Genomic DNA, 20,319 nt, shown 5'->3' with positions numbered 1-20,319 from the left:
GGGGAGCAAGGAGGAATACCAAGAGAGGAAATAGGAGTCAGACAACTGATGCAGTTTTATTGCTGTTATTATTTTTTTAAAAAATTTTTCGCCTTTTCCAGCTTCTGGTAGTTACCAAGGGGTCCAGCAACCAGGAAAGGAAAGGTAGGGAGAGACTGCTGCCTAGTGTATCGGGAAGGACTGCTCACCACATTTTGCTTATGGGAATAAAGATGCCAAGCTCAGAAACCAGGTCCCAAGTCACGGTTGGAAGCAGGCTTGGGACAACACAGGGCCCCACCTGCCCTGCTCTGTGCCCAGAGTTTATGCTTCCGGCCAGTTGGCAGGGAGGACTGAGGGCAGGTCTTGGCAGGTCATTCTAGGCGGAGAACCTTGGTAGATGTGGGGGACTAAGAGACAGGTAGTCGGAATGAACAGAAGGAGGAGGAAGGAGTGAAGGGCCCAGTATAAGACAAAGACACTGTAGGTAGCACCACACCTCACACCTCATGCTCCAGAGAAAGAACCAGGCTTGAGAGAGTGACTCAAATGTGCCAAGTCACCTGGGACCTCGGGGGCTTTGACTTTCACTCAGCAAAGGATGAATGGCTCAGGCTTTGATGAAGGGGCTGGCAGTAGAGACCTGGGGTGGCAACAGCAGTTTACAAGTATAAATTAGTCATTTATTAATTCATTCAAGATTCTTTTACTTAAAATCTGTTGATGGCTTATTTCTTGTGGCCCTTAGAAGGCAGCCACATTTCCTACAGGCTGTGGCCTTAGATTGGAAGTCGGCATTCCCACTTCTTTTCCCATTGGGTATGGTCTAGACCACTCCTGCCTCAAGGCCCTTACTCTTGTCTTTTCCTCTCAGAGAATGTACTTCGCTGCGCTGCTGGTGGAGGCTCATTCCTGCTTTTTAGCTATTTGTTCAGACAGGCCGCTCGCTCACAGCTAAATCCATCACTGCACCTGCTGATTTTCCTCCTAGTACTTAGTTCTCTCTAAAATTATCTTCGTTATGGACCTGATCATTGTTGGCTGTCTGTGTCTCCCCCACACAATGCCAGCTTCTTGACAAGCAGGGGACCACATTGCTTCAGGACCCAACGAGATGCCACGTGTGCAGGGAATACATTTCACCTCTAACTTGGGGAAATTTGAAACTGATCCTCAAACTAAAGAAACGGTCTCAGCTGAGGGCTAGTGGTGGGGGTGGTGAAATGAGGGTAGCGGTTCGGCCCAAGACTTGAATCCAAATTCTCCTCGACCAAGACCAGACCAAATCCTGCTGCCTTTCTTCCCCAGGCCCTTTGCTGGGCTGCACCTTCAGGCCATCCGTCAAGCCCCAGCCCCCAGACGGACACGGGGCGTGCTGTGGGGCGCGCGGGCGCTAGGGGGCGCTGTCGGGGCGCGAACGGCCCACCTGGCACCCGAGGCCACGAGCGAGAGCTGCCTGGCCGCCCGGGAACTTTTTTCCTCGCGCTCTCGCTCTCCTGCTCCCCCCCGCACGTCGCCCGCCCGCCGCTCTTCCTGTGTGGAGGGGATCGCATTTCTCTCAGGCTCCCGCGGGCACCAGGCAGGCCCGGTAGGGTGCGCGGTCAAGGCCCGCTACGCGCGCCGCCGGCTCCGGGCGTCCCGGTGCCGCCCCCGCTCGCGCCTGGGCTCGGACAGGCCGCTCGCAGAGCCAGGCGGCGGCGGCGGCGGCGGCGGCGAAGGTAGCTGGCAACCCGCCGCGTCGCGGTCCGAGGAGGGGGCGCCGCGGCCCACCCTCCTTCCCGCCTGGTCGGCCGCCGCGCCCGACACCCATGGGCGCGCGGGCTTCAGGGCCGCGAAGTAGCAGTGCCGGACGCCGGGCCCCGGAGTGAGAGCGGGTGCCGAGGTGAGCGGGGCGCCCGGCGCGGGGACAAGGACCTGGGCGGAGGGCTGTGCGAGGCGTGAGGACCCAGCCGCTGGCCGGGGTCCGGACGGGGGCGGGGGCCGAGCGCGAGTGGGGCGCGGACGCGGGGTCGCGCGGCCTGGCTTTGTGTGGCACCGGCGTGAGGCCGCCGGTGGCCGTGTAGGGGCTGCAGGAGGGTGTTCTGGATCGTCGGTGGCCGGTTGGGAGCGGGCGCTGGGAGCCGAGGCCCAGTGTCACCAAGTGTGGGGCGGGGACGTGGGGCGGCGCGGCGCGGGCCCGAGGGAGCTTTGTGAGTGCGTTCTGGGTGGGGACGGGGAGCCGGCAGCTCGGTGCGTAGCCCGCTCTCGGGTGTCCGGGCTGCGAGGGCCGCTCGTGGTCACACAGGACATGGCACTCGCCGCTTGTCCCCGCCCGGGCCTGTGTGCAGGCCCCGCGTTGAGTAGGAAGCTGTCCCCGGGACCCGGGATCTCCGTCGCGGCCAGGCCCGGGGCGCACGGGCCTTTCGGGGTGACGCCACCGGCTAAAGCCCGGGACACGCAAGCCTGGTGCTCTCCCGAAAGCGGCTCGGCAGTCAGGCCCGTCGGTTCTTTCGAGGCCGAGTCCCACGCCTTTGGAGGCTAGGGGACCCGTGGGGCTCCGGGTCGAGCGCGGCAGGGGCGAGGGCTTACAGGGCTCGGGGGTGACATCTGGAGCTTTGGTCACAACCGGAGGCCTTCAAGGAGGGCCAGAGGGGAAGGAAGCGAAACACAAGACAGACTCCAGGTCGCGGCGGCCCCAGCTTCCTGGGGCGCCCGTTTTCCCAGTGACCCCGCTCCTCTTGGGGCTCTCAGTCGCTCATTCACACAGCAGGGCGGGAGTGCGGCTAGGAGCTGTGCCTTCGTCCCGAGAACCCTGAACGTGGGGGCTCCGAATAGACTAAACCCAAGCGTAAAACGCTCCTGAGGACTGGGGACGTGGGGCTGCGTGCCTGCATGGCGAGCCCAGGGCGGCGCTTCCCAGCCCACCGCACGCACTCCCGCAGCGCCTGTGTCGCGGTTCTAGCGGGCCCCGCGCCCCCCACCCCCACCCCATCCCCTTTTCCAACGGCAGCGCTGTGTTGAGAATTCAAGGGCATTACATCTGGTTGCAATCTAGTTTCATGCGGCTGCTGGGCTGTTAAGACCTCGCGCTGACGTCAGAGCAGGGGAATTACTTCTTTTTATTTTATCTTTTTTTAGTTGTCTGCTGCCCTGGGAGGGGAGGCGGGTGGAGAGTGGGGCCAGGCAAGCTGTGATGTGGAGGCGCCAGCGCGATGGGAGCTCAGATCTGGGAGCTCTGCTTCCTATCCTGTCCGCCTTCTCCTCCCCCATTCTGCACACACTCCTCTCTCAGCTCCAGTCAGGCTCGGGTGGGGGGGCAGTGGAGTGGAGGCCCTTCCTGGCTGACTACACAGCTGTTTCCAGAGGTTTCTCTGGGACGTGACCCTTGGGATCTGGAGCTGAAGAGTAATCTAGTTTCCCACCCCTGCTCCCAACACCCCAGAGGGTATGTGGGGCCCAAGAACAAGGCATAGACACAGGCATCCTAGTTCCAAGGCAGCCTCCCCAGAAGTCTGGCGAGGCCCTCGTCATTCCTTAGAGAAGAGAGTGCATAGGGTGATTGAGGTTTCAGAAGCCATCTTAGGAGGGGGCAGAATGCGATCTTCCCTGACAATCAGGCAGCCCTCTGACTTCTGCAGAGGGGCCTCCAGCATCAGAAGTGTCTTTCTTCCCACTGGTCCACGAGGCCTCTGCACGAGGGCCCTTATTCCCTTTTAGGCCCCAAATCTAGACCATTGATTTAAAAAGCCCTTCCCGTGATGAAATCCTGCTACGTGCGCGCACACCCCCCCCCAAAAAAAACCATAAAAACTGCCATGTGCAAAGGACTGTATAGCGAAAGCCAGAGTTTAGCGACCCTCCTGTGTGTGTGCTGATCTCTGACAGTTCTGTTCTAGTCTGTTTGATTAGAAAAAGGACTGGTTGTAACCTACGAAATCAGTGTTTCACAGCCACCGATGGATCACAGCAAACTTGAAAAAGCAGGCCTAGGAAATGGACCTGCTGTATATTCCTTCGACAAACTGTAATTGAGACCCCACAACTGCTCTCTCCTTTCATTGCTCAAGTAACATGTAGAGAGGTTCTCACTGTGAAAAATGCAGATAGCAAAGACTGTGTAGAGCGAAAGATCCTCAGCTCGGGTGGCCCCTGTAAAGTTTGAGTGTATCCTCCACCCTCTGCTTCTCAGTGTGTGTAAGAGGCTATGTACAAATACATACTTTTATTTTTCCCCACATGAAAACATCCCCAGGTCGTTAGGTCTGTCTGTCCCCCTCCCCCCCCTGTTGTTTTGTTTTTTGTTTTCTCAAGACAGGGTTCCTCTGTGTAGCCCTGGCTGTCCTTGAACTAGCTCTTGTAGACCAGGCTGGCCTCAAACTCACAGAGATCCTACTGCCTCTGCCTCCCAAGTGCTGATATTAAAGGTGTGTGTGAATGCTGCCTGGCCTTCAGCTCTCTTAGTCTACAACACCGGTTTCCTCTCTGCATAGGAGGGTAGTGGATGAGGGCCAGACTCTGTGTTGACTGCTGGCTTCGCCATCTGCTGAGGGAGTTGTTTATCACTCTGGGCCTCAGTGTCTCCATCTGTATAATGGGAATCCCAGTGCTGCCTAAGCTATAGGTATCCATGGATGGTTAGGTCAGTGATGCCGAGACAGCCAGTTGGTATGTATTCACTGCTCCATAACTGCTCTTCTATGTCCTCGACAGCACATAGCTTTTTTTTTTTCTTCAACAAGCTACTTGGGCTGTGCTATGTATGTTTGTGGCTCCAAGGGAGGAGGAGCTTTGTGCATTGGTAACAATGCCCTTAGACCAGGGTTCTCCTTGGGGCAGGCTCTGGATGCCAGGCTCCAGAGAACATGGACTGTCCCAAAGACCTATTGTTTTCAAAGCCGTGTTAGGGTCTAAGCATGAAATATTCCCCAGAGGTATATGAGACCCAAGTAACAACCAAGATCTTCACAGAAGACGGGGTGTGAGCAGGTGATACACCATAGAGCATGGGTAGGAAAGGAGAGAGGAGAAGCATGCCTGCTGCTCTTGGGAGACTTTTGTGTTTTGGACACTTGATTCAGGAGAAATGGTATAGGAGCCGTCGTGCATGGCTTCCTCTTTGGCTTCTCTGTTACCTCCCAGGTGAGACTGGAGTGATCTTTCCAAACCCCAGCAGCTAACTTTGAAGTCTCCTTTGGGTTTCTGAACAGAGGCACACCTGGGGTCCTTCACATGCTCCTGGGGTCCTCTCTGGTGTCCTCTGCTCTGCCCCTGCACACCACCTTCCTTTCAGCTCAGCTGTTTTCGTGCCAGCCTCTTGAGTTTGCCTGGGCTGCCCTTTCCACCTGGGTGCCCTTCATCTGCCTCCCAAGACCCAAACAGACATCCTGTCTCCTCCTTCTGACCTCCAAGAGAATGAGTCATCGCTCTTTGTCTGTGTCAGGGGCCCAGTGAGGATGTCTGAATGATAGGCCCTTTTGCCTGGCCCATGAGGCTAGAGCAGCTGAGTCTCGATGACTCCTTCCAGGGCCCACAGCCAGGACTAGGGACTAGAACTCAGATACCTAGGAATTCTTCCTGGTAGGGCCCCAGGTGAAGTGTAGAGGATTGGAACCTCACAGCCATTCAGAGGTCCCTTTGATCTTTGGCTGGGGCCTGTTCTCTTGTGTGTGTGTGTGTGTGTGTGTGTGTGTGTGTGTGTGTGTGTGTGTGTGAGAGAGAGAGAGAGAGAGAGAGAGAGAGAGAGAGAGAGAGAGAGAGAAAGAGTGAGCCCAGTTGCTCCCCCCCTCACCACCAGGGGCTGGAAGAAACTGGCTCATCCTGTTTCTCCAAGAATGAGGGTGAGCTGTGCCCCTTTCCGGTGGGTCACTGAAGACCCAAGATTGGAATGTGACACCAGGGGCGGGGGTGGGGGGTGGGGTGGCGGGGGAGGCCAGGCACAGGCTGAGGCTTGGCTGCCAAAAGACAAGAGTTTGTTTTGCTGGTTCTGGAGCCTTTCAAACGGGCAGGGGTGGGAGAGACAGTGATGGGATGTGCTGGGCTCAAGGTGTGCAGGGGTGATGGCAACCTTGGACTGAGAGAGTGGGACAGAGGGAAACTTAAGGGAATGCAAAAGGAATTGAGGTGTTCTTGCTACAGATTGATAGACTTATGTTTAGGGGGAAAAAGCAGCCAGTGTACGAGGTTTGGCCACATCGGGCATTCCTTCATTAGTTCATTGGCTCTGTGATTAGAGCATCCTTTCTGTATTCACACTGAGCAAGCCAGTATTAGTCTTCAAGGACCTTGGGTAGACAATCAGCAAATGCCCCATTTTTGCACAGTAGCCTGTCTGGATGGTGAATGGCACATAGGGTCCTGTGGAGAGAAAAATGACTGCACCGGGGCCCAGGATACGGAAGTAAGTGATGTGCCAGAGCCAGGGTAGGGATGTGGTATGTCATTGGCTGGGAGCTGTGGTGAGATGCTGGAATCAGCCAGGGACTCTTCCCCTTGCTCTCTGGACTCAGTGCTGTCAGTGTCAGCACAGGATAGACTGTGTTCAGTCTGTAGGCCTATGTTGCTCATTTCTTGGTGGTGGTGGTGGGGGCAGCTGCTAGCTGAGAGGGCTGCTGAGATTGGGAAGCAGGTTTGCTTAACACCCGCCCGAGACCTGTAGGGGTTGAAGGAGGGTGTGCAGGGGAGATTGTGCTGATCTGCACAGTGGGTTCTCTTGGGACAGATCAGTAAGCACCAGATTAAGAATCAGAGAAAAGGTCTAAATTCCAACCACTTCTTTAGGGGAACCAATTTTCCTTTCCCTGAACATCAGTTTCTTCTGTCAAAAATGGGACTATGAATTGCTGCCAGCATTAAAGGTGACAATGGCCTTGATTTGTTTTGTGATATGAAAAGCAAAAAGAGCCCTATAGCTTGGGGATATAAACATGAATTTTGGGTGAAGCCAGCCTGAGTTCAGATTCTGCATCAGCTACTGTTTGGTGATGGTGGCGGGGGCTCTATTTTCCTCCATTTTAAAATGAGCATAAGAGGGTCCTGCTGGTACACAGCCCTCCTCTTGGCTGTTATTCTTGGATTCATACTTATTTTTGTGATGCTGGGAGTGGAATGTAGAGCCTTTAGCCTGCTAGGCAAGTGCGTATCAACCTTGTGCTGTACCCCAGCCCTGGACTGTTATTCTTCCTACTAAAGAGCTCTGCAACATGGACAAGGCATCAATGACTGTTTCCCTCGACAAAGTCACCTCTAACCCTCACTTGCAGAACAGGGAGTCCAATGCCTGTTTCTCTTCTGGTGAGGTGAAGGTCAGTGGAGGGAAGGCAGATGAAAATGACTGACTTCTGGCCACAGTTTCTGTTTGCAAAGGGACTTTGCCCCAGTGATGACAGTGGACCCTAAGACAGTATCCAGTAATGTGTGACTTCGGTGACAGTGTAACCGACTTCCTTTTTTCAGTCATTATGCTGAGTAATTGTATATTCCAGGGTCTAAGAGCTATGGCCATCCCTAAGACACAGTGTGTGTTCTCTTGTTCTCATTTTCTCTTTCTCTCCCTTCCTCCCTTTTTCCCTCCCCCCATATGAGTGTTTTGCCTGCATGTATGACTGTGCACCAAGTATGTGCCTGCTGTCTATGGAGGCCAGAAGAAGTTGTTAGATCCCCTGGAACTGGAGTTGCAGTTGATTTTTTTTAAATGTTCATCTATTATGCATGCAGTGTTCTCCCTGCATGCCAGTAGAGGGCACCAGATCTCATTACAGATGGTTATGAGCCACCATATGGTTGCTGGGAATTGAACTCAGGTCCTCTAGAAGAGCAGCCAGTGCTCTTAACCTTTGAGCCATTTCTCCAGACCTGCGGTTGATTTTTTAAAAGTATGGCTTACTCGTGGGTATGTGTCTATAAATATGCCCGGTACTCTGGAGCTGGAGTTACAGGTGATTGTGAGCTGCCCTGTTGTGGGTGCTGAGAACTCTACCTGGGTTCCCTAGAAGAGCAGTATGTGCTCTTTAATGGCAGAGCCATCTGTCCAGCCCCTCCTGTGCATAGTTCTAAGCAACCTGGCTGCCTAGGCTCTGATCCAGGTTATATTACTGGCTAGGTTACTTACCTCCTTTGCTCATTTTCCTTGTCTGTGAGGTAAAAGGCAATGAACACCATTCCTTATAAGATTACTGGCAGAATGGAAAAATCTGAGTTCATACAGATGAAGCACCATAATGTCTGATATATACAAAGTGTTCTCTTCAGAAATGGCCCTTCTTACTTACTGTTGCCTGGGACAGGTCAACCTAGCCATATTGCCAGGGGTAGCACCCACTGGAAAGCAGTAGTGGTCCCTGGCCCTGCTAGAGCAGGTAGCTCCTAGACCAGCACTCATTGCTACTCTACCTCAGCCAGGCTACCAGGATAATATAAGGCTGACCTTGTTTGACTGTAGAGGCATATTTCAGGGAGACCCTGTGAGGCTGTATTCATCCCTGAAGATCAAACTTTAGCACCAAGTGAGCCTCAGCCTTGAAGAAGGAACTTTGACATCTAGTGTTAAAGTCAAAAGTGTTTTCTAGTTGAGTAACATTAATTACCAGAGGCTATTAGGCTGTTCCTATATGTCCTTTGGCAGGTCCCCCCAACCTCTTGGAACCCCTGCATCCTCATGTATCAATTGGCAAAAGCAAGTACCTATGACACATAGTTTTTAAAGCATCTGCAATCCAGATCTGGGGTGGGAAAGTTGCTTTTTGTGTGCTAACTGCTCTGTTACCGATAGTTGTAATTGTTTAGCACTGGCATAACTCAGGTCATGGGCCTGCCTTCTGGGAGCTTCTAGTCTGAAAGGGAAAGTAAACCATGTTTGAGATTAGGATAAGAGGTAAAATCAAAACCACCTGTTCTGAAGTGGAGTGAAGTTATGCATTCATTCATTTCAGGGACACTGGGATAGGCTATGGGGAGGTGGCTCTCAATTTGAGGTGACTTTGTCACTTGGATAATGTTTGAGTCATGTCTGGAGACATTCTTGGTTGTCTCAGCTAAGGGATACTGCAGAATACTCTGCAGTGCACAGTCACTATAACAACAAACCAGCTGGCCAAGACATAGCACTGAGGGCTCGACAAGCCTTGCTTGCAAAAGTGCTAGTAGCTGCATAGATATATAATCCTGCCATTTTGAAGTGTCAAGTCTGGTGAACACGCTGGCATTGCAGATAGGACTGTGTAATAATCAGAACTGCGTGATTAGTTGTGATGGACTGAGCTAAAAGGAAAGTGCAGAACCAGTGATGGCCTTCTGCAGTCTTTGTAGTCTAATGCATGACCCAATCGCTAAAGTTCAGAGATGGAGGGGAAGGGTGTTATTGCAAGGCTGACTGCCAGAAAAAGACTAAGCCTTATGAGATCTGGGAGAAGCTTCCAGAGGTAGGGAGATGCTAAGGAGAAACCCTTTTGCCTCTTCTGGTTTGAGGAACTGTAGCTCCCATTATGTTGTATTGTGGAGATTGAGGAGATCAGGTTAGGTATGGGAGAATAGAGGCCATTGCTGTCCCAGGCTGTTCTGTGACTGAAGCCTACCTGCTTGCCCTTCTTTGCATTATATTCTCTAGTAGGTGGGGGGAGAGAGAAAAGGAAGAACATTTTCATGTCAAGCACAGAGAGGAGTGGGGATGGGAAGCAATCCTGTGTGTGATACCTTTGAGACAGCACAGAAAATCCCCACTGTGGCTCAAAATAGCACTAAAAATAGAGGGTTTGCCAAGTCAGACTTAGCATAATGTTGACAGAGCTGGCTTTGTTCCCTTGAGGTGACACTGTCTCCTGGGCAGAATGGGAGCTTAGGGACTTCAGGTGGGGTGGCCATGGTCTTTACCTGAAGTTTCTAGAGGATGGAGATGGGAGGAGGAGGGGATTAGGTACTTGCAGACAGGGCCAATTGATGAAGGCAAAGGCAAGGGAAGGTTGGTTCCTCCGATGAGTGAAGGCCTGTCTCCTGGGATGCTGAAAGTGATGGTCAGGAGAGGCTGTCATGTAGTCTGTGCCTGTTTTGTGCCAGGCTTTGGGTGTTCCTCTCGAAGCCTCACTATTTGGTATGGTTTATCAAGGAAACTAAAGCTCATAAAGGTTAAGGGTCCCCCATGACCTCAACCAGTTGAGAATCACAACTATTGAGTGTCATGTTAACCCTACGTACTGCCTATCCCCTCGTATTAGTCACTCACCGTTTCATAGATCTCATCCACTGGTGGGAAATAACACTGTGATCTGGAAAGAAGCATTTTAAGGTTTGGAGGCCTGAGGTTGGATTTTGAATTCTGACTAGGGAGGGTTTTGTTTCTGTTGTTTTCCTCTGCTCTCTGGTGTGCACAATATTTTCATCCTGGAAGTGGCAATAGGGGTTAAACTCAGCCTGGAAAGGAAACAGAGGCCCCAGGGAGGTAAGGACCCGCCCTGGGCCACCCAGCTTGGCAAGGTGCAATAAAAGAGCCCTGGTGGAGGAGCTAGGCCTGATTGCCTATCTCTGTGCTATATCAGTGTCGAATTTCTTTATTTGAATGGGGAGAGAGGGCAGCCTCCCTCTGCAGGTAGAGAAGGTGGTGTGGAATGTGGCTGTTTGTTTTTCTTTGCCTGTGAAAGCCTTATTTCAGCTCACATTGACTGTGCAGGGCTTCTGAGACAAAAGACATTCTCTTAGGGGTGCCTGACCAAGGTAGGCATTGAGAGGGCACCCACCATCTGAGTGGAAACTAGGAAACGGGCACCATCCTGCCTGCTCCAATGAGGCGTCCAATGGTCCCGTTCATCTCCATATCTCCTGGCAGACTGTAGGTTGCTTGGAAAGCCAGGGCAGCCTTCCTGACAAACAAATCTTGTTCACATTGAGAGGGGGAGGCTGAGTGAGCCTATCTGCTCGCCTCCCCCTACCCAGACGTCTCCCCACCCAGCTGGCACCCTATATTCTAAGACACCTTGAAGGGGCTCCAGTACCGTTGTTAAGCCGTCAAACTGAGAGCCCCTTGTACTAGGGAGGTGGATTCTAGGAATGAAGGGGGTGATCATGAGGCAGGGCTTTCTGCAATGGCTGCCCCTCTTTTCCTTCCGCCCCTCCTCTTCAGCCCACTGGCGGCTGAGAGAGGAAGCCCTGCCGGCAGGTAGCAGAGAAAAGACATAGGATCCAGGGGGGAGTCGCAGTGAAAGCAAACAAACAGGCCTTTGTGTGGCTTCAGATTGGCTGCTCAGAAGGGAAGCCAGGCTTGTGGTAGGCGAGAGAGGGAGGAGGTATGGGAATTCAGGCCTTTGCTTCTGGCCTTAGTTGGGCTGTGATCAGCCCGAGCTGGGTGACGAGGCCCATTCCTGTAGACAGGCAAAGCTTGGGCCCTACCGCTTGACTTCTGAACACATCTAACGAATTTACCCCCTGGAGCTATCACACCTTAGTAGTGTAATGGGCCTAGCCAGGGCCAGGCTCCCGTCCCACTTTGCTGCCTGTGGCTGCTAGGAAGAAATGGAGTAGTAGGGAGAGATAGACTTTTCAGAGCTAAGAACACGGCGTTTCAGTGGGGGAGGCAGCTCTGCGGAGGGGAAAGCAGGTTTACCATGCAGTGACAGGCATTGGGGGTCGCGGACTCCCAGGTTTGGGAGCCAAATTGCCCCATCACTGGTGCAGGCCGCCGGGTTGGGGACAGGCACGAAGACTGGCTTCCCCACAGAGAATGTGAGGGGGCGTCTCGGGTAGTAGTGGTAGTGGAGTTTTATTCATTATCCTAGTGAGGACACCGGCACGGGCCAGCCTCCAGGCGGCTCAGGCCAGGACCCAATCCACGGAAGCGCGGTCCGGCCAGACGATCAGGCAGCTGTGTGGTTGCTCCGGGGCCATTTCCTCTCCTCTCCACGACCTCGAAACGGGCGGCGAGAGGGCAGACGCCCGCGCTTCCTGCCCGCCAGCCCCGGGCGCCCCCCTAGGCAGCGTTCCACCCGGGAGGTGCGCGGGGCGGGGCGGGGCGGGCACTGCGTCGCTATGGCAGCGCCTGGCCCGTCATGCTCCGCGCTGCTGGGACCGGCAGCCAAGGCCCCGCCCCTGGCAGAGCCGGGCCCCTTTCCGGGAACGCGAAACTGGAGGTGTGGCTTCCAGACCAGCGATGGTGCTCTTGGGGCTCCTGGCCTGGGTGCTGCAGTCTACCTGAGAGGAGGGATACCGCTCCCGCCCCTCTCCCCTGCCCGCGCCACAGACTAGGTGCTTCTTTGCGCGTTGCCTCGCGAATGATGAACGGGGAATGCGCAGACACTCCAATTGCCCCAGCAATGCTGGGCCTAGAGGTCCCGCTGGTCCTCGACATAGCCCAGTCCTTGGCCCCTTGTAGTTGGCAGCCGTTTGGTTGCTTGGCCGGGAGGCGCAGTCTTATCTCCTGAGCCCGGGCCCCATCGCCTGCTCTGGGGAAACCTCTTCCTGAACTTTGTTGCCAAGTTTGCCCCCTTCTAACACTGCCCTTTCTCCACACGCTTTTCATGCTTTGATTCCCTAACTTCACACCCCAAATCTGTTTTCTTTCCTCTAGTCCAATAAGATGAACCAATTCAGTTGGCTTCTGCCCCTTCTGCTTGTACGGAGCAGGCAGCCAAATTTAATACTGGTTTTTAAGGCTTAGTAGGAAGAATATCTCTCAAGCAGCTGGACTCTGCCTTTCTTCGACTTCATTCAGGGCACACACAGATTAAAATTAGGTTTGTGGAAGCAGGAGGATGCAAGCAATCTTGATATATCATACCTAGCCCAGTAGTAGTGGTGCACACCTGTACTGCCCACACTAAGGAAGTTGAGGTTGGGAGGCTAGCAGTATTGAGGCCAGCCTCAATAAGGAGGTCCTGTGTGTGGGGGGGAACTTCCCAGTCAGTGTTTTTGTTTTTTATGAGGTTATCAGACAGTTAGTATGTTGGCTGTAGAGAAGTTCAAAAGCAGGAGAGCCAGGCCCACACATGCCTGTCATCCCAGCTCCTTGATCAAAGGAAGACCCTTTGATCCCATGAGTTCAGGACTAGCCAGTGCAACATAACAAAACCTTCATCTCAAAAAAAATATAAGGGCCAATGACATGGAGGTAAAAGGATATGTGTATATTCTCTCTCTCTCTCTCCCTCTCTCTCTCTCTCTCCCTCTCTCTCTCTCTCCCTCTCTCCCCCCTCTCTCTCCCCCGTCTCTCCCTCTCTCCCTCTCTCCCTCTCTTCCCCTCTCCCCCTCTCCCCCTTTCCCTCTCCCTGTCTCCCTCTCTCCCTTTCTCCCTCTCTCTCCCCCTCCCCCTTTCTCTCCCTCCCTCTCCCCCTCTCCCTCTCTCTCCCTCCCTCTCTCCCCCCCTCTCCCCCTCTCCCTCTCTCCTCTCTCCCGTCTCTCCCTCTCTCCTTCTCTCCCCCTCTCCCTCTCCCTCTCTCTTTCTCTCTCTCTCTCTCTCTCTCTCTCTCTCTCTCTCTCTCTCTCTCTCTCTCCCTTCCCCCCCACCAGTCTGGAACCAGTGCTGACATGCTTTCCATAGATGTGAATGTGAGAAACAATATGGGATGAACACAATAAATGCAAAGAATAAAGGAGTCATGCTGTATATTTGGATTTGTAAGGCACTTGGTGACTTTAATAGCCTTTTCCCCTTGCTATAAAAGGAGGACAAGCTTATTATAGAACTTTGGGAAATTTGACAAGTTAAAAGGAAGAGATTTACCCATGTTCTGGTCTCTAGAGGTAGGTGTTTTGCCTGTATTAGTGTCACCCCTGCTAGGTCTGTCCATTTGAATATGCCACCACTCCTGTAGGTACATGAGGCACATGCTCTGCCTTTCTCTTGTAATGCTATACAAGAGATCCTTTGTCCTATGCATCTATGGGGGACCTTGAATGGGGAGTCTCAGTCTGAGGAGAGCTGGCAGTCTGTTGAGCTGTCAGGTGGCCACTCTGCTTACTTCTCTGTCCACAAACCCTTGGTAGGTCTTTCTTGCCTCCCTTAATCTCTAATAAGTATCTTGGACCAGGAGTCTTTCTTTCTTATAAGAGGCCAAGGAAACCACCAGTTCTGTACAGGGACTCAGAAGGCTCTTCACCCTTGCTGAGCCCTAGGTTCAAGCAAAGACTGGTTTGGCCAGACAAGCAAGACTCGAAAGGCTCAGACCTAACCTCCCAAGAGCCAGACAGCCTCCCCTCAGACACAGAGGCCTGTGTTCATCTCCTGACTACTCTTTTTGCCTGGACTTGCTGAGAATCAGGGTCTGCTGTCCTAGCTCCATATCCTCACTGGAGGCATGCAGGCCTAGCACAGGGTACAACCTTCCTCTTTCTAGCCAATCTCCAGGACTGACTTCTAACTACTCTGCTTCCATCCACCCTCTAACCAGCCTCTTTTTTTCCAGTCCTAGCTACCCAAGTCCTCTGAAGTGGGCCTTGGAGGATCTCAGCTGCTAGACGGTTTGCACTGGAAAGGCTTCTAAGACTTAAAGAGTGGAATGCTTCCTAAACAGAAGAATGTTGAACTTGCATTTTGGGTGGCAGCTGAATTTAATGGATGGAAAACCACAGACTGTCGCTTTCCTGGCACAGGGGCATCAGGAGTAGCATCAGACCCTGCCTGGTCACTACCTGCCGTCACCAGTGTGTACTATTGAAAAGATGCTGTAGGTATGTTAAGAGCCTGCAACCAGCAGTCCTGTACATTTTATTTTATTAATAAGCTTATCGACATAGTGGCTATTAAAAACCGGTTCACTTTACCTGTATGGATGAGTTTGTTAGGTTGTGGCTGAGATTCCTTGTCTGCACAAGATTGATTTATCTGGGTTCCTTCCTGTGGGCTGGGTACCACCCATGTATGGAATTGAGCCACCTGAGGAGATGGGCACACGTCTGTGGATGTGAGTACATAGTTGTGTCAGTCTTTTTCACCCTCAGTTTTTTGAGGTAGGCTCTCACTCTGTGGTCCAAGCTGTCCTTACATTCATGGTAATCGTCCTGCCTTAGGCTCCTCAGTGTTAATTACAGATACGTGCTACTTTATCTGCTGACTAAAAAACAAAGGGGCTGGTGATTTTGACAGGGTCCCAATTTGTACATGTTTTAGTTACCTGTGAGGACTTTTGTAGTATGTGAGTTTGTTCTTATGTGTAAGTGGGTACTGTTGGTGGCTATATATGTATTTATGGACCAATATATAATTATGTGACTATTGCTGTGGTTGGTAGATTCTCTTGGGTATGGCTCGGCATGTGTGCCATGTGGAGTGAGGCCTCTGTGTTAGGAAAGAGGTGCTTTGGAACTCTTCCCCTGATTTGTGTGGTGCTAGCAATGGAACTAAGCGCAAAGCTTGTTTGATAGGGGCTCTGCCATTGTGCTGTAGCCTCCACCTTTTGGTTGTTGGTATTGGTGTTTCATAGCTGGCTTTAAACTCTCAATCTTTGTGCCTCCACTTCCCAAGTGCTGGGTTACAAACATACACCAACACACCACTTTTTGTCCCCATTGGGCAGTGGCCTGACGTTTACCTGCATGCATGTCTGTATGAGGGTGTCAGGGCCCCTGGAACTGGAGTTACAGACAGTTGTGAGCCGCCATGTGGGTGCTGGGAATTGAACCTGGGTCCTGTGGAAGAACAAATGCTCTTAATCCTGTGTTGTTTGTTACCCTACAGGCTGCTCAGGGCCCTGGGGTCAGATAACTTTGAAGAGCAGCTGGCAGCTGAGGAATGGGCTAGCTCTCTGATTTGGGGAAAAGGGCGTTGGGTCTCAGTTCAGTTGTAAAAGGGCAGCAGTGGGCCCCAGGTCCTCTTGGCTCTGATGAGGAGGCAGGAAAGGCCACAAAGAACATGGGTTTTTCTTTGCCATTGTGACTGTTTATAGTAATAATATATTTTATCTGGTAAACAGCTGTGTGTGGCAGGCCTATTGTATGAAGGCACTGAAATTATCTGTTGTCTGTATGAGCGCTGCCCATAATGAGGTATGGCCAGGGTGGGAGACTGTAATTGGAGAGCCTGCCTGCCTGTGTTGTCATGCACTCATGCATTCATGTGTGAGAATGCACCTTGCTCACAAGCCAAGAAGAGGCCAAGAAGAGTGCAGTACTGCTTATGGAAATGGGAGTCCTAGACTTGGCTAGGGGCTAATCTGGGCACTGTGGAATGGCTCAGTTAGTTAGGCTCCTCCCATGTAACTCAGAGCTGAATGCAGCTCAGGTAGTCATGGGCTCCTCTCCAAGCGCTCTTCCCTTCCACCCACGGCTTCTATACCTTTTGACTATAGCTTCCTCTGGAATTCTCCAGGCTCTCTCTCAGGTGATGCCTAGAGCCACCACACAGCACAATTGCCTCAGACCCAACCTGCCATCTCCTCTTAACCCTTTTGCTTTCCCAGCCACCCCACTTGGGCTGAAGAAAGCACTAAAGAGATGAAATCAGAGGATAGGTCCTGTTTCTCCCCTCCCCTTACCAGAGAGCATTTACTTTCAATGCATTCTTTCATTTATTCATATGACTAATATTTATGAATACCTGTTAGTGACCAACCATAGCTACTATGCTTGTATGTTGGCCTGTGGGGTCCTCTTGTCACATGCAGCACACAAACCTAATTCCTGTTGTTTTATTTTTTGGTTGTTGTTACTGTTTTTGAAACAGGGTCTCACTCTGTAGTCCAGGATGACTTGGAATTCATTATGTAGCTCAGGCTGATCTCCAGCTCGTGGTCATCCTCCTGCCTTGGTCTCCTAACTGCTGAGACTGTAGACGTGAACCGTCACAACTAGCTGCTTCATACCTATTTTGAAGTCTACCCATTGGTTAGGATGTTGGAGTGAATCCTTTAGCAGTTCATTCAAAATTTCCAATTTTATCATCCTAGATGGGTGAAGGTTTCCTCCTCATCTCTTTTGCTGCTCCTTTTGGCTTTGTCCCATATGGTAGTAGGGCTTTCTGGTTATGCACCTTTGCTCAAGTTCAAATCCTTACTGTCTGTGGCTTTAAAAAAGAAAAATTCATGAGGTGGTGGTGGTGGTGGTGATGGGGGCGGCGGCAGCATACACCTTTGATCCAAGCTCTTGGGAGGCAGAAGCAGGTGGATCTCTTGAGTTCCAGGCCAGCCTGGATTACAGAGATAGTTCTAGGATAGTCAGGGTTACACGGGGAAACTGTCTCAAACAAATCAAAACAATACAAATAAACAAAGGAAGAGTACTGACTCAATGGGTAAGGTGCTGGCCACCAAGCCTGAGAACTTACCTAAGCTTGAGCCCTGGAATCCACATGGTGGAAGGAGAAACTGACTCCTATAGTTGTCCTCTAATACCACACGTGCCATCCCTCCCTACATGTAAACAAATAGATGACTTTCACCTCACTAAACTTCTTTCTGTTCCCTCCTGGCTCATCTCGTCTTTCCCCCTAGTCCTCTATACCGTCTGAGCCAGAATCCTTGAGCATAAGCAGTCCCCATGGGACTGTGTTGAACCAGTGAACCAGTGTTGGGGGCAAAGGGGAAAGTTAGATTCTGGCACTGTCCTCTGTGGGGCTTGGCCCTGGAAAGGAATACTGCTCTGCTATGGAAAAAACTGATATATGTATGAAGTCCAGCTTCTTACTTCAGCTTGGAGGGGGATGTGAGATGTTCAGAGGAAACAGCATGCCAGGCAGAGAAGTAACTGGAGCAAGAGGCTGACTGGGTCAAGACACAATCCTTGCTCATTTGAGGGCAGAGGCTTGAGTCTAGAAAGGCGAGCAGAAGTTTGTCTCCTGCCTAACAGCCTTCAGTAGCTCCCTGTTGAGGCCACCTGTCACCATTGGCAATCTAAGCTTCGGATATTTGTTGGGGTCCTACTGTGTGCATGGACCCAATTATCAAGACTGTATGTGTGGTCAGTGATAGTGGGCCCTGGTGGATAAGCCTCTTCTGGTGACTGGAGTCAAACATGCCTGGTCTTTAGACAGAAGTTGGCCCCACCCTTGTTTTTACCCCAAGATGTCCTTGCAGGTAAACTGGCAGGGTTCCAAGGGTCATTAAGTGGCCTCACAGCCAGGCAGTGTACTCTGATTAATGGGATAGTAGAAACCTGGAGGGATGTCTCTTCTGGCTCATCTCAAGACCCTGTTCAGGCAGACCAGGGAACATGTACAGCCCCTGTTACCTTGTGTTTGAGTACTTTCTTGTACCTGAAGCTCATGGTGCCTTATAGCTTGTTACCACCTTGAAGTGGATCCTGCTAATATGCCCTGTATATAGGACCACTGAAGCTCTTAAGGAGAAGCACAGTGCCCAGAGTCACTCAGCTGACAGGACAACTGATGGTCCATCAGAATGGACTTCATATCCAGACCTGTAGTTTCTCCTAACCTGGGAGTTCTGGGGCGGAATGTGTCATGTGTGCAGTGAGTGTGCCTGGATGACTGGATGACTAGGGCAGTGAGCAATGCACATTCCCTTTCAACCTCCCATCCCAGGAATTGGGTAGCCATTAAACAAACTCAAGAACTCAGGGCTTCCAGGCAGAGGAGGGCTCTCTAGACACTGAGGAGGGTCCACTTCTCTTCCACTAGGCTATCTGCTTCTGGAGGATGGTTGCCCGTGGAGGTACTGTGGGTCGGGATGCTTTCTGATCAAGCTCCTAAACATGTGAAGAGCTGTTTGAATGCATGCTTGCAACAGCTGCAGCAGGGACCTGCCTCCTAACTTCTGTGGTAGGGGGCACAGCTTCAGTTCAGAAAGCTGTGAGCTGTGCTTCTGGCACTCAGTTAGGGAGACAGTGATTGCTATGACTCCAGTATTTGTTGGGCACAAATATTCATGCTGAAGACACATAGGTGCTAGGATTGTTTAAGATCATCAAGTTGGGTTTTGTGTCTTGTATTTTTCTTATTACATTTTATTTGTTGTGTGTGTGTGTGTGTGTGTGTGCGCGCGCGCGCGCGCGTGCACGCACGTGCATATGTGTGGAGGCTAGAGGATAACCAGTGAGAGATGGGTCTCCTACTATGGGGGTTCTAAGAAGGCATGACAGCAAGCACTTTTACCCACTGAGCCATCTCAAAGGCCCTTGCTGGGTTATTTAAATTCCAGTGCCAGTTTTCTTTGTTCCTTCCTGCTCCCTAGACCCCTTACACTCATGGCCCTGTGTGGTTTATGGAAGGCCTTAGTTTTTGGAAATCTGTGCATGAAATCTTGGTGTGGACTCATATCTTTGTGTCTGGCCTCTCTGGCAGAGCTGTCCCTGGAAGCACTAAATTGGCCAGCAGCCAGCCTAGCTCCTCAGAACACATGGAACAGGGTTAGTAGACCTCATCTGGGTGGGCTGTTGTATACAAGCTTGGTGGTGGAAACCAAGGGCTGGCCAGCAGTGGGTTGTATAGGGCCTGGAATTAGCTGGAGCAGGTTTCATGTTGGTCAGTTTCTTTCAGGCATTGTGACCTCAGTGTGGCTCTGGGCTGTAGACTTCAACTGTGGGGACATTCTGAATGGGGCCTGAACATTATGCTATTGTGAATATTAAAAGAATCTTTCACTTCAAGTCCTCTGCTCCACATCTAGGCCATAGGAGCTTCCAGTAAATTCTTCTGCTTCTGTATGATAGGGTGGGAGGTAATACAGTTAGGACTGTATTTGCTCAAGGGCATGTGGCCTGTTCTGGCCTTGTCAAGCAAAAATACTTCATAGCTAGGGTGGGATTCCTTCTCTCAAAGGTCTTTGCTACTGCACAGTGAGAGAGATCCTCCTTACTACCGTGGTGGATATGGATTTGGTTTTGAACCCTTGCGCTTTGGAGAGTGGATCTGTAGTTCTTCCTCCCTTCCCACCCCCAGGGCTTTACTATATAATTCTGGCTGTCCTGGAACTCACAGAGATCTGCCTGCTTCTCTGCCTCCAGAGTGCTGGGATTAAAGGCCTGTGTCAAAACACCAGATACCACCTATTTTTTGAGACAAGGTTTCTCATTTAACCTGGAGCTTGCTGAATAGGCTAGGTTGGCTTGCCAGCAAGCTCATGGGATCTTATCTCTCTTTCAGTTCTTGGATTACAAGCATGTGCCACCATAACTGGCTTATTACATGCATGCTAGGGATCTAAATTTAGGTCCTCATGCTTGCAAGCAAACACTTTAATCATTAACAGGTCTCCTTAGCCCAGGCATCTTAATTTTTCTGCCATTGTTTTGATAAACTATCTGAAAAAAACAACTTAAGGGAGAAAAAGTTTTTTTTTTTAAAAGATTTATTTATTTATTATGTATACAATATTCCTTCCATGTCTGCCTGCATGCCAGAAGAGGGCACCAGATCTCATTATAGATGGTTGTGAGCCACCATGTGGTTGCTGGGAATTGAACTCAGGACCTCCGGAAGAGCAGTTGGTGCTT

At 51.5% G+C, this 20,319-nt stretch overlaps 1 protein-coding gene across 3 annotated transcripts in view; it reads left to right on the top strand.

The window, feature by feature from the left end:
* The first annotated feature begins 1,463 nt into the window (after positions 1 to 1,463).
* Positions 1,464 to 20,319, top strand: part of Rai1 (retinoic acid induced 1) — a 99,628-nt gene continuing 80,772 nt past the window's right edge. For all 3 annotated transcript variants that reach the window (XM_038327346.1, XM_038327345.1, XM_038327344.1), the window contains exons 1-2: positions 1,464 to 1,861; positions 14,340 to 14,604. The gene's annotated coding sequence lies outside the window, so the exon portion shown is untranslated. The remainder of the gene's footprint in view (positions 1,862 to 14,339; positions 14,605 to 20,319) is intronic.

This window comes from Arvicola amphibius, chromosome 4 (assembly GCF_903992535.2).
Source record: "Arvicola amphibius chromosome 4, mArvAmp1.2, whole genome shotgun sequence".
Lineage (NCBI taxonomy): Eukaryota > Metazoa > Chordata > Mammalia > Rodentia > Cricetidae > Arvicola > Arvicola amphibius.
This window is presented reverse-complemented; position numbering and strand designations above follow the sequence as displayed.